The sequence below is a fragment of the Muscardinus avellanarius genome, assembly GCF_963383645.1.
Source record: "Muscardinus avellanarius genome assembly, chromosome: 15".
NCBI lineage: Eukaryota > Metazoa > Chordata > Mammalia > Rodentia > Gliridae > Muscardinus > Muscardinus avellanarius.
In genome coordinates, this window is record NC_137801.1 from 23,565,599 (window position 1) to 23,580,526 (window position 14,928).

Below are 14,928 nucleotides of genomic sequence, written 5' to 3' on the forward strand. Positions count from 1 at the left end.
TGAAACAGGGTCTCTCTGGGTTGCAAAGGGCCTCACTAAGTAGCTGAGGCTGGCTGAGAACCAGGATCGTCCTGTCTTAGCCTCCCAAATAGTGGGATGACAAGCGTGCGCCACCACGCCTGGCTTCATTTTATATTTGTAATAAATATTCTTAGCTGGGCAAGGCTGTACACTAACGTAAGCCCAGCTACTTGGGGGGGGGGGCTGAGGCAGGAGGATTGCAAATTTGAGGCCAGCCTCGGTGATTTAGTAAGACCCTATCCCAAGATTAAACAAAACGAGCTGGGGATGTAGCTTAGTAGTACAGTGCTTGCCTAGACTCTGAGTTCAGTCCCCGTACTGCCAAAATAATAATCCTTTGTTTTAATTCTTTGAGAAATTTTTATTATAAAGTATGCATGTATGCAAAAAAGAGTTTGTGAAATATATTTATATTGTTAATGTAATCACAGAGCACCCATCTTACCCACCCCCTAACTGAGGATGACTACCTGTGCTGTGGAAACTCCTGAGTTCCCATCCCATTCTTAGATCTGCCTTCCTCATTCTGTGCCCATGCTAAGGTTGTAAGCCTCAAATCTTATGGTATTTAGTCCCTTGGTTTCCTTTGCATTTTATTACTTACATGTAGATCTATCAATAAATAACATGTTTAAGTTTGATTATGTTTGCTACTTTGTTATCTGGCACTCCATTGAAATTTATGACATATTCTGTAGTTGACGGTTATTTGGGTTGCATCTGTTTTCATCATTACAAACTAGGCTGGTGTGCACGCCTGCGCGGTGTCTCTAGGGTTGCCAGGTGGGGATATCTGTACCCTCGCCCCTTCAGCTGCTCGCAGTGCGCACTCCCGGTAGCAGGAGACTGGAATCTCTGCTCCTCTCACCTCCCTGACACTAATCTTGTTTGGCCTGTGAGTCTTGGCCAATCTGATGGTTTTAGATTGTGGCTTTAATTTGCATTTTCCAGATTTTGAGTTTGAGCCTCTTTTTAATTTATGGACAATATACATTTTCTCTTTTATGAAGTATCTGTTTGAGTCTCTTACCCGTGTGTGTGTGTGTGTGTGTGTGTGTGTGTGTGTGTGTGTGTTGGTACTGGGGATTGAACCCAGAGGCATTCTAGCTCTAAGTTACACCCCCAACCCTATTTTATTTTTTATTTTGAAAACAGGCTCTTGCTAAGTTTCTGAGGACCTTGCTAAGTTGCTAAGGCTGGTTTCAAACGTTAGCTCTGCCTCCAAAGTACTAGGATTACAGGTGTGTGCCACTATGCCCAGCTAGTGTTTTGTTTTTATATTATTAATTTGTAGGTTTCTTTGTATTTTGGGTGCTAGTAGTTTGTTAGTTATGTGTGTTGCAAATATCTTGTTCAGTCAATGACTTGTCCTCTCCAACAAGCTTTTCATATCTTTTGATGAACAAAAGTCTTTAATTTGTATATAGTCAAAAGAGTAAACAAAAAAATTTTTTTTGTCTTCTGAAACTATTTTCTAAGGCAGATATCATAAATATATTTTCCTACGTTGCTTTTTAAAAGTTCTGTATTTCTGTGCTCCACTTTTGTCAATTTACCTGGAGTTGGCTTTGTGTGTGGCATAGATCTAATTTAACTTTTTTCCGTATGGATAACCATCTGTGAAAGAGTTATTTGCACAATGCCAATACTTAAATATTTGTCGAGATTAACTTTGTGATGTATGGATTTTCACCATACAGTAGATGTGTGGTTTTAATTTGAAACCTCCTGATGATTTATGATGTTGTGTTAGTTTTCTGGAGCTGCCCTGGCTTGTAGGTGGCCATCCTCCTCTCATACCTTCATGTGGTCTTTTCCACTGTGTGTCTGTGTCCTTATCTCCTTTTCTTGTAAAGATACCTGGCATGTTGGTTTAGGGCCCACCCCTAGGACCTCATTTTACCTGAGTTACCTATTGAAATCCTTGTCTCCAGGTATAGTCACATTCTGAAGTACTGGAGGTTAGGACTTCCACATATAAATTTTTTTTGGAAAATGATTCAACCCCTAACAGATGTCTAGTATCTTTTCATATCCTTATTTGCCACCAGTGTACTGCATTTGGTGAGATATCTGTCAGTCTTTTACCCAGTTAGATTGTGTTTATTATTTCCTTGTTGTTGAATTTTTTGTATACTTAGAATATTAGATCTTTAATAGATACTTGTTTTGAAAACCTTTGCTCTCAGTCTGTGACTTATCTTTTTATTCTTTTAACAGCAAAGGTTTAAATTTTAATAAAATCCAAGTTAATCATTTTGTATGTGTGTGTCATGGGTCACGTTGGCATTTTAAGTCATTACCATACCCAAGGTCATCCTGACTTGTCTCCAATGTTATCTTCAAGGAGCTTTATACCTCTGTGTTTTACATTTAGATCTTTTACCTGTTTTGAATTAAAGTTTGTGAAAGGTATAAGGTCTATATTTAGATTTGTTTTTTCATGTGGACATCGAATTGTCCCAGGATCATTCATTATAAAGACTATCCTTTCTTCATTGAATTGCTTTTGCTCCTTTGACAAATATCCATTGTCTCTATTTGTATGAGTCTATTTGTGGACTCTCTGTTGTTTTCCAATGATCTATTTGTCTATTCCTTTGCTAGTACCACACTATTTTGATTCCATACTGTTTTGATTATTGTATCTTTACACTAATTCTTCAAGTTGAGTAGAGTCAGTCCCCTGACTTTGTTCTCCTTTGATATTGTATTATTACTCTGAATTTTTTGCATTTTTAAATAATCTTTATAGTCAGTTTATTGAAATGTACGAAGTAACTTGTTGGTATTTTGATTGGGATTGCATTGAATGTATAGATCAATCCATGAACATGGGCTTTCTCTTTATTTACTTATAGTAGTCTCCCCTTATCCGTGGTTTTGCTTTCTGCAGGATTAGTTACCTGTAGTCAACTGTGGTCTTAAAATACTAAATGGAAAACTCCAGAAATAAATGATTCATAAGTTTTAAATTGTGAACCATTTTGAGTAGCATGATGAAAGCTTATACTGCTCTGCTCCTTCCTTCCTAGGATGTGAGTCATCTTTTTGTCCAGCATGTACATGCAGTATGTGCTGCCTGGTTGTTAATCATTTACTGTAGTCCTCTAAGTTATCCATCAGCTGTTGCTGTTTTACTTAATAATAGACCCAGAGCACAAGAGTAGCGAATAGGCAATTTGGATATGCCAAATAGAATTTATAAAGTGCCTCCTTTAAAGTGAAAAGATGAAAGCTTATCATAGGTATGTGTGTATATAGAAAAAAAATTATATACAGTATTGGGTTCGATACTATCCAGTTTTTGGCATCTATTGGAAATCTGGGACATATCCCTTATAGATAAGGGGAAACTACTATATCTTCTATATCTTTTTTATGTCATTCATCAGAACTTCATAGTTTTCCTTATATAGACTTTGTATATATTTTGTTAGATTTATATCTATGCATTTAATTTTTTGATTTTAATGTAAATGATATTTTGTAATAATTCTTTTTAACTTATAATTTTCTTTTGATTATTTACCTAATATCTCTTTAATCCTCTGACATGTAACCTTTTTGTGTTCTTATGATTTTTAGAGTATTTCATAAGTAGAATATAGTTGAGTTTTACCTTTTTTGTTAATAAAATTTATTAGTAGATGTGGTTGGTATCAAAGTATCTTAAGGAAGCCAAGGGCAGAGATTATGGACGGGCTTCATGAGAGTCTTAAACAAAGAGCTGGAGGGCAACCTGAAACTCACACAGAGCTGTTCTTCCATGATGAACTCTTTAGAGGATTGGCACTGTAGCTCAGTGGCAGAACATTTGCTTGGAATGCATGAGGCAAAAGGTTAATCCCTAGCACCAAAAATCAAAAAAGAAAAAAAACCTCTAAGAATAGCAAACTTAACTTACCTCAAATTAAAATCATAGAAATTGAAAATTCCACATCAACATTAAACCATGACATTTGTTAGTCAAGTTAGTAAATCATTTGTTCTCATAGCTAATGTTTATTAAAGATATTTTAAATTCATTTGCTTGTTGTTTGCTAGTGAAGTATCATGTTAGGTAATAAAACATTCTTGTAGAGAATTCTTATCATATATCAAAGCTTCCTAAAAGTTACATCTTTAGTTTCTATATTGCCTTGGCTAAATTGGTCTTAAATTATGAATATAAGAAAGCTGAATGAACACTTTTTTAATAGAATTACTTGTAATAATAAGTTTGAGGTTATAATTTAAAAATGAAATAAAAAGTCAGTAAAAAGAAATCATTATTATAAAATGGCATATAATAATAAGTATGTATTTTTATAACAGCATGATATAATAGCATTTTATATAGAACGTATAAGTATAAAAATAGAGGAAAAGCTTTATATTAATCATTTCAGTTATTTTTTGCATGTGAGCCTATTAGTCACGATGTTATATGTTGAAATAAATTTATTCTGAGAGTAGATTGCTTTCTTAATGGCAATTTTATAAACAAATATTTAATAGTCTGAAACAAAGAAAACTTTTAGTCTAAATGATTTCTTTAAAATTATAAATTGTGAGCCGGGCGTGGTGGCACATGCTTGCAGTCTCGCACTTGGGAGGCTGAGACAGGAGGATCACGCAGGTTTGAAGCCAGCCTCAGCTGGCTTAAGAGTTCCTGTTCCCAAATAAAATATAAAATAGGTCTGGGAGTATAGCCAGGAGGTAGAAGGTCCCTGGGTTCCATCCCCAGTACCACCAAAAAAAAAAAAAAAAAAAAAAATATATATATATATATATATATATAGTGTTATAATGTGAAAGTAATCTAGAAAAAACATGGACATGAGTTTTACTTTTAAAAAATAATATCATTTGGCAATTGTCTTTCAACCTGAGATCTGTCCATTTGAATATATTATAATCACTAATATATTAGTGATATCATTAGTGCTATTTCTTTTGCTTTCTGTTTGATCCATTTGTTTTGGTACATAATAAATGATTTCTCCTTCTTGAATTTAACTCTGGTAATGTCCCTACCCACCCTCTTTTTCCATTCCATTTACTCCTCCCCCCACTTGTATATAAGTAATACTATGACTGTACATTTTAGTAATTACTATAAATGATTTAATGTACATATTTTGCAAAGTCTAAAGTTAATCATTTTTGTCATTTCCCAAATAATAGAAAATCCTTAGAAGTGGAATAGTCTGTTTTTATTTTATTTTTTCTATGTATTTGACATTATGGCAGTTTTATAGTAATATTCAACTTACATATTTACCAATGTCTCTGCTCACTAATATTCAGAACTTCCACTTGGGGTCATTTTGTTTTTACCTAATGTATACTCGGATTGTGTTTATCTTTTCCAGTGGTAATCTTATTAGGTATAGAATTTAAGGTTGGAAAGTATTTCCTCCCTGTATATTGATATCATTCTCCCGTTTTTCTGGCTTCTGTCATTGTGATGAAAAAGTCAGCTGTGAGTCTAATCCATGTTGTTGTAGGTGATTTGATGATTCATATTCTCTTTCTCTCTCGAGATGCTTTTATGGATTTCTGTTTTCTTTGTATTATATTTTTACTGTGATGAATCTAGGTTGGAATTTCTTTTTGTTTATCCTATTTGGATATGAGAATTTTTAGATGTGGAGACTGGATATGGGGATTTTTAGATCTGGAGACAGGTATCTTTGGTCAATGCTATAAAATTCTTACTCATTATACTTTAGATGTTTTCTTCTCCATTCTCTTTGTTGTTTCCCTCTGAAGCTCTGATTAGTCAAATGTTAGACTTTCATACTTTCCCATGCCTCTTATGTTTTTTACAACTTCGTCCATCTGGACTGCACTCTAGACAACTTCAGAGCTGTATTGTTTTTGTATTTCCCCGATTCTCTTTTTAGCTGTGTTTGTTTTACTGCTTAATTCAGTCACAAAGTTATTGTAAAATTTTTTGCATATTTGCTTCTTATGTACCGTCACTTGTTCTTTCTCCTTATTTTCTGGTTTTTCTTTTATGTTTTAAAGCATTTTAAATTTAACTTTTATTTTGTGTTAGGCAATCAATATCTTGAAATCTATATGAGTCTGATGCTGCCATTTGTTTTTGTCAAGGCTAACGTATGGTACCTTCCTTCCTTGTGACTTTTCTAATTTATTATTATTATTTAAAAAAAATCTTATTGATGCATTATATTCATACATCATATTGGGGTCAAAAACTTGTGTGTACATACCTGTACACGTCACCGATTTAACCCATACCCAATTCCCAGCCCATTCCTTCCGCATCCCTCCTTCCCTTGCTTGGCTTAGTGGTTGACTTCGATATGTTTAAGTACGTTACATGTTTTAGAGAATTTCTTTCTTCCCCCCTCCCATCCCCTCATTTAGGTTGTCTTGTTTGCTCCTCTATAGGATTTCCTTTTTCATATAGAGTTCCTCCTATGACCCATTTCTCCTTAGCTTTCACATATTAGGGAAAGCATCTGATTATTTTTTGTGACTGACTAATCTCACTGAGCATAATGCCCTCCAGTTCCATCCATTTCCCTGAAATGATGTAATTGAGTTTTTTTTTTAATGGCTGAATAAAATTCCATTGTGTACAAATCCCACAGTTTTGTAATCCATTCATCTGTTGATGGACATCTTGCCTGGTTCCATAGTTTGGCTATGGTGAATTGTGCAACTATGAACATAGGTACACATGATTAGTTTGGTAGTTTGGTTTACTTTCTTTTGGGTAGATACCCAGAAGTGGTATTTCTGGGTCAAATGGTAGATTTGTTCCTATTCTTCTGAGGATTCTCCATACTGTATTCTTTTCTTTCTTTCTTTTTTTATTGGTACACTGTATTCATACATCATAATGGGATAAAAATAAACTTTTGTTGACATACATGCACACATCGCCCAATTAGCCCCCACCCCATCCCCATCCCGTTCCCTCCCCATCCTTCTTTCCCATGCTTGGCTTAGTGGTTGACATCTAGTATTATAGCAATTTATCCAAAATTAACAATGATAATCTCATATAACATTTTCATTTGTCTGATACCAAGCTTTTGATAAATTAAAGATAACATTTCAATATTTCTTTTTGCTTTCTTTCTTACCAGAGAATATTTTTTTTCTTTTTTTTGGTGAAACTATCATACATTTATTTATTTATTTTTCAGAAAAAAATCTATCCTAATGTGGAATATGGACTCTAGATTCCCAAAAGAATCTCGAAAAAGAACAAAGCTAGAAGATATATATTTTCTGATTTCAAACCATATAAAGCTACAATAATTGAAATAGTGTAATACTGTTATAAAGGCAGATATATAAACCATTGGAGTTAAATAAAAGCCTAGAGATAAATTCTTCCCTATATTGTCAAGTTATTTTTGACAAGGTTTCCACAAATATTTGGTGTAGGAAATAATAATCTTTTAACTAAATATTGTTGAAAAATAATAATTACATGAAAAAGAATAAAATTGGACCCTTACCTAACACCATATACAAATATTAACTCGAAATAGATAAAAGACCTAAATATAAATCTTAAGACTATAAACTTTTAGAAGAAAATCTGGGTCATTAAACCTCACAACATTGAAATTGGCAGTGATTTCTTAGATATGATTTCAATGACACAGGCAACAGAAGAGTATACAAACTCCCTAAAAATTAAAAAAAATATTGTATATCCAAAGACAATGTAAACAGAGTTAAAAGTTACTGATAGAATGGGATAAAATATTTCCAAATGCTATATCTGAAGGTATATTAATATTCCAACTAGAAATCCTAAAAATTAGCAACAATAAAAGCAAACAATACAATTTAGAGATAGGTAAAAGACTAACATAAATAATGAATCTCCACAGATAACCAATCTTAGTTGTCTGTTGGATGGAAAATCTTGTTTCTCTGGTTCTGGTGTGTGTTACCTATTTCTTCTTTGTAGTTAATCTCTTTGAGTATTTTCTCCAGTGCTGGTTTTGAAGACATAAATATCTTCAGTTTCTGTTTGTCATGGAAGCTTCTTATTTCCCCATCTAATTTGGTAGAAAGTTTTGCTGGGTAGGAAATTTTTGGCTGGAAGTTGTTTTCTTTCAGAGTTTGGAATATGTTACTCCAAGCCCTTCTGGCTTTCATGACTTGATTTGGGAAGTCTGGAGTGATTCTAATTTGTTTGCCTCTGAATGTCACTTGGCCCTTTGTTTTTGTTGCCTTTAAGATTCTCTGCTTGGCTTCCACATTGGTCATTTTGACAATTATGTGGCGTGGGGATCCTCTTCTCCGATCCTGTCTAAAGGGAGTTCTATAAGTTTCCTGGACCTGTGTATCAACCTCTCGCTCTATGTTTGGAAAATTTTCTGCTATTACTTCCTTGAAGAGATTGTTGATCCCTTTGGTTTCACCTTCTTTTCCCATTATTCTTAGGTTAGTTCTCTTAAAATGGGCCCATATTTCTTCAATGTCAGATTCCTGCTGTTGGATTTTTTTTTCTAATTTAGAAACTATGCGTTCATTTTTGGATTGCTCATCTTCTAAGAGCGAGATTCTATTCTCCATGTGGTATCATCGGTTGTTTGTACTTTGAATTGAGGCCTTTACTTCATTAATTGCATCCTTTATCTCTTTTTGGCTCTCTCTGAATTCTTTTTGAAACACCTCTATTATTTCTACAGTTATTTTCCTGATTTGATCTTCTATAAATCTCTGAATTTCTGTTTTATCAGGTTCTGATGTTGTGGGGTTGTGGGCATTCATTGCTCCAGTGTTATTCCTCTTTCCCATGATTTCGGAAGTTTGTGCCTTCTCTGGGTTCTTCCCTTGGGTCACTACGACTTCAGTTAAAGTGCTCTGGATCTCAAGTCTGTGGTATATTAGTCACCACTACTCCTTTACTAAGTTGTATGGCAGAGTCTCAAACCCAGGGAGGCAATCGAGGCTGCTTTAGACCATGGGGGGTGCCAGGTTGGGCATTCTCCTATGGTGTGATATCTCTGCCACCACCACTCCCCCACTGGGTCAAGTCCCTGGGAATGCTGTACTGGGATTTCTTCCCTAGGGGCCGCAATTTGACTCACTGTTGTTGAGTGCGCTGATGGAGCTGTAGTGGACTCGGTGAATTTGCTGCTGCTGCCTCCAGTGGCAATATGGCGCCACTGTCACGCCCTTGGCTGTTAGGCTAGCGTATTTCTTCTCTGGTTTTGCGCTCTGCTCTGAGTGCCTGCAGGGTGTGCTGAGCCCAGCCACTGGGAGCTTTATATGCTCCCTGTGCCAAAAAACCTGCCAAATCCTGTCTGGCTGTTCCGTAGCGGCTCACCTCGGCTCGCTGTCCGCTGCTCCTCTCTAGAGCCTGGTGGGCTGTTGCTGTTGAGTGCATTCATCTGGAGCTGTCCGGTGAACTCACCGCTGCCACCGGCAGTAAGACGCTGCTGCCGCGTTTGAGCGTGAGGCCAGCGTATCTCCTCTGTGACTCTGAGCTCCATTCTGAGTCCCCCTCCTCTTTGGGGCCTGGTGCTGCAAGGAAAGATGGCCGCCGCAGCACTGCAATCTGGTTTCTTTTTGTGTCTCGTTTTTCCAGCCCTCTTTTTCTCTGTCCCTTGTAATTACATTTTTTGTTTCTCTGCTGATGGTGTTTTCTGACTATGAAAGGTGCTGATTTTGTAGTAATAGAGATTGGTTGTTAGCGCGGCTCGTAAGCCCTGCTTTTCTTCATCGCATATTCCCGGAAGTCCCCTCCATACTGTTTCCCAAAGTGGTTGCACTAATTTGCAATCCCACCAACAATGTTTTAGAGTTCCCACTTCTCTACATTCTCACCAGCATTTGTTGTTGTTTGTGTTTTGAATGATTGCCATTCTAGTTGGAGTTAGGTGAAATCTCAGGGTAGTTTTGATTTGCATCTCTCTGATTGCCAATGATGTTGAACACTTCTTCATGCATTTATTGGCCATTTGAATTTCTTCATTCATGAAGTGTCTATTTAGTTTGCTTGCCCATTTTGTTATTGGATGATTTTTTTTAGTGTTGAGTTTCTTGAGTTCTCTGTATATTCTAGATATTAGTCCTCTCTCAGAGGGGTAGGTGGCAAAAGTCTTCTTCCATTCTGTTGGCTCTCAGTTGAGGTTCTTGACAGTTTCTTTTGCTGAACAGAAGCTCTTCAGTTTCATGCAATCCCACGTATTGATTTGCCTTTTAATTTGTTGTGCCTTTGGGGTCTTCTTGAGAAAGTGTTTATCCATGCCTATGTGTTGCTGTGTTGGACCTATGCCCTCTTCAAGGAGCTTCAAGGTGTCTGGTTTGATTTCCAACTCTTTGATCCATCTTGAATTGACTCTTGTGCAGGGTGAGAAAGTGGGATTAATTTCCAATTTTCTGCCTATGGTTAACCAGTTTAGCCAACACCATTTGTTGAAGAGGCTATCTTTTTTCCAGTGTATATTTTTGGTCCCTTTGTCAAAAACCAATTGGCTGAAAGTGTGTGAGCTTCTTTCTGGGTCTTCTATTCTGCTCCATTGGTCTATGTATCTGTTTTTGTGCCAGTACCATGATGTTTTTATTACAATGGCTTTGTAGTATGTTTTAAAGTCAGGTATTGTGATTCCTCCTGCCTGGTTTTAGTTGCTGAGAATTACTTTGGCTATTCTGGGCTTTTTGTTATTCCAAATGAATTTAAGGAATGATATTTGTATGTCTGCAAGGAATGATCTTGGTAGTTGAATGGGCATTGTGTTGAATCTGTACATCACTTTTGGAAGGATAGCCATTTTAATGATATTTATTCTGCCAATCCACGAACATAGAAGATCTTTCCATCTTCTAAGATCTTCGATTTCTTTTTTCAATGTTTTATAATTTTCTTTGTAGAGATCTTTTATCTCCTTGGTTAAGTTTATTCCTAAGTATTTTATTTTTTTGTGGGTGATCCTGAGTGGAAGTGTTTTCTGAATTTCTTTTTCAGTAGATTTATGCTTGGTGTACAGGGAAGCTTCTGATTTTTTAAGATTGATTTTGTATCCAGACTTTGCTGAATTTGTTGATCAGTTCTATAAGCCTTTTGGTTGAGTTTGTTGGGATTTATAAGAGAGTATCATGTCATCTGCAAATTGTGAAAGTTTGAGTTCTTCTTTTCCTATTTGTACTCCTTTGATTTCCTTTTCTTGCCTTATTGCTCTGGCTAGAGTCTCTAGTATTATATTGAAAAGAAGTGGTGATAATGGACATCCTTTTCTTGTTCCTGTTTTTAGGGGGAATTCTTGAAGTTTTCCCCCATTTAATATGATGTTGTTGGTGGGCTTATTGTAGATTGCCTTTATGATGTTGAGATATGTTCCTTCTATTCCAATTCTCTGCAGTGTTTTTATCATAAATGGATGTTGGATTTTATCAAATGTTTTTTCAGCGTCTATTGAAATGATCATATGATTTTTGTCTTTGATTCTGTTTATATGATGAATTACATGGATTGAATTTGTATGTTTAACCAGCCTTGCATCCGTGGGACGAAGCCTACCTGGTCATGGTGTATAATTTTCTTTATGTGGTTTTGAGTGCGTGTTGCTAGAATTTTGTTTAATAGTTTTGAATTCAAGTTCATCAGAGACATAGGCCTGTAGTTTTCCTTTCTTGAACCATGTTTATTCGGTTTGGATATTAGTGTGATGTTGGCTTCATAGAATGTATTTGAGAGAGTCCCACTTTTTTCTATTTCACTAAATAGTTTGAGGAATATTAGCTCTTCTATAAAGGTTTTATAGAATTAACTTGGAAAACCATCTGGTCCTGGGCTTTTCTTTGATGGTAAACTCTTTATTGCTGTTTAAATCTCTTTGATTGTGATTAGTTGGTTTAAGTGTTCTATACCTTCTTGACTCAGTTTAGGAAGGTTGTATTTATCTAAGAAGTTGTCAGTTTCCTCCAGATTTTCCATTTTGGAGTATAGTTTTTCAAAGTAGTTTCTGATAATCCTCTGTATTTCTACACTGTCAGTAGTGATATCTCCTTTTTCATCTCTTATCTTCATAATTTGGGTTGATTATCTCTTTGTTTTAGTTAGGTTGGCTAGTGGCTTATCTATCTTGTTAAGTTTTTCAAGAAACCAGCTTTTGGTTCTGTTGATTTTCTGTATTGGTTTTTTATTCCCTATTTCGTTAATTTCTCCTCTGATTTTAATAATTTCCTGTCTTCTACTGGCTTTGGGGTTCAAATGTTCCTGCTTTTCAAGGGCTTTGAGGTGTGTCGTTAGGTTATTTATTTGAAGATTTTCTCTTTTTATGTGAGCACTCAGTGCTATAAATTTTCCTCTTAATACTGCCTTCAAAGTGTCCTAGAGGTTTTGATATGTTGTATTTTTATTTTCATTTGTTTCTAGAAATTTCTTGATTTCACCTCTTATGTCTTCTATGGCCCATTCTCCATTCAGAAGTGTGTTTTTCGGTCTCCACATGTTTGTTGTTTCTCTGAGTCTTCTTATAGTTGATTTCTAGTTTCATTCCATTATGGTCTGAAATGACACAGGGAAGTATGTAACATTTTTTAAATTTGCTAATGCTCATTTTGTGTCCCAGGATGTGATCTATTTTGGAGAAGGTTCCGTGAGTAGCTGAGAAAAGTGTAAACTCTGCTGTAGTTGGGTGAAATATTCTATATGTGTCCAACAGGTCCATTTGATTAATGGTGTTCTTTAGTTCTGAGGCATCTTTACTGACTTTTTGTCTGGAAGATTGGTCTAGTGTTGTGAGAGATGTGTTGAAGTCTCCCAGTATTATTGTATTGGGATTTATGTGTGACTTCATGTCACAAAGAGTTTGATTTATGAAAGTAGCTGCACCTATGTTTGGGGCATATATGTTGATTTTTGTTATTTCCTCTTGATGCATTGTTCCTTTTACCAGTAAAATATGACCCTCTTTGTCTCTTCTAATAAGTTTGGGTTTGAAGCCTAACTTGTCTGATATCATAGTTGCTACTCCTGCTTGCCTTTGTGTTCCGTTAGCATGGATTACCTTGCTCCAGCCCTTTACCTTGAGTTTGTTTCTGTCTTTACTTGTAAGGTGTGTTTCTTGTAAGCAGCAGATGGATGGATTCTGGTTTTTAATCCATTTTGCCACTTTATGTCTTTTTATTGGGGAGTTGAGGCCATTTACATTCAGTGTAATTATTGAGAGATAATTTTTAATTCCTAACATAGTAAGATTTTATTTCTGTTTGAGATACTGTTTATTCTTCTTTGCTTAGTTGTCTGCTGGATGGGAATTCTTGTTTCTTTGGTTCTGGTGTGTATTACCTATTTCTTCTTTGTAGTTAATCTCCTTGTGTATTTTCTCTAGAGCTGGTTTTGAAGACATAAATTCCTTCAGTTTCTGTTTGTCATGGAAGCTTCTTATTTCCTCATCTAATTTGATAGTTTTGCTGGCTAGGAAATTTTTGGCTGGAAGTTGTTTTCTTTCAGAGTTTGGAATATGTTACTCCAAGCTCTTCTGGCTTTATGATTTGGTTTGGAAAGTCTGGAGTGATTCTAATTAGTTTGCTTCTTAATGTCACTTGGCCTTTTGTTTTTGTTGCCTTTAAGATTCTCTCCTTGGCTTTCACATTGGTCATTTTGACAATTATGTGACATGGGGATCCTCTTCTCTGATCTTGTCTAAAGGGAGTTCTATAAGTTTCCTGGACCTGTGTATCAACCTCTTGCTCTATGTTTGGAAAATTTTCTGCTATTACTTCCTTGAAAATATTATTGATCCCTTTGGTTTCACCTTCTTTTCCCTCCTCTATTCCAATTATTCTTAGGTTAGCTCTCTTAAAATGGGCCCATATTTCTTCAATGTCAAATTCCTGCTTTCTGATTTTTTTTCTAAATTATAAACTGTGCATTCATTTTGGAGTGATCATCTTCTAGGAGCAAGATTCTCTTCTCCATGTGGTCTAATCAATTGTTTATAGTTTGAATTGATGCCTTTACTTCAATGATTGTATCCTTTATTTCTTTTAAACTCTAAATTCTTTTTGAAGGTCCTGTATTATTTCTACAGTTATATTCCTGATTTGATTTTCTTGAGATCTGAATTTCTGTGTATATCAGGTTCTGATGTTGTGGGGTTGTGGGCACTCATTGCTCCATTGTTATTTCTCTTTCTCATGATTCCAGAAGTTTGTGCCTTCTCTGGGTTCTTCCCTGTGTTACTACGACTTCACTTAGGGTGCTCTGGATCTTGAATCTGTGGTAATCTCAGTCACCACTCCTCCTTTACTAGGTTTTATCGCAAAGTCTCAGACCCAGGGAGTTAATCGAGGCTGCGCAAGAACATGGGGGTACTAGGCTGGGTGTTTTCCCATAGGGAGCTGTGACTAGGGTGTGGTATCTCTGCCACCCCTACTCCTTACTGGGTTGGACTACAAAATCTCAGACCCAGGGATATTATCAAAGCTGTGCAAGTCCCTGGTGGTGCAGTGCTGGGATTTCTCCTCTAGGGGCCTCAATTTCTCTTACAGTTATTGAGTGTGCTGATCTGCAGCTGTCACAGGTGTGGTGAATTCCCTGCCTCAGCTGGCAGTATGGCGCTACTGCCACACCCTCGGCATGCGTGAGGCTGGCATATTTCTTTTCTGGTTTTCCACTCAGTTCTGAGTCCCTGAAGGGTATAATGAGCTTGGCCACTGGGAGTTTTAGATGTTCTTTGCACTGAAAAAACTACTGAATTACACCCGTATGATCCGTAGCTGCTCACTTCACCTCCTTGTTTACTTTTCTTCTCTGAAGCCTTGTGGGTTGTTGAGTGTGCTGATCTGGAGCTTTTGCAGGCACGGTGAACTCGCTGCTGCTTCTGGTGATATGGAGTTGCTGCTGTGTCCTTGGCCATGAGGCTGGCTTATTTCTTTTCTGATTTTGAGCTCCATTCTGTGTCTCTTTCT

The 14,928-nt window shown here is 36.3% G+C and overlaps 1 protein-coding gene across 1 annotated transcript in view; it reads left to right on the plus strand.

Annotated features, from left to right (window-relative positions):
- The window catches only part of CLIP4 (CAP-Gly domain containing linker protein family member 4), a gene marked incomplete at both ends in the record, with an annotated part of 73,598 nt that overhangs the window by 57,478 nt on the left and 1,192 nt on the right, over nt 1-14,928 (plus strand). The gene's annotated exons all lie outside the window — the stretch shown is intronic.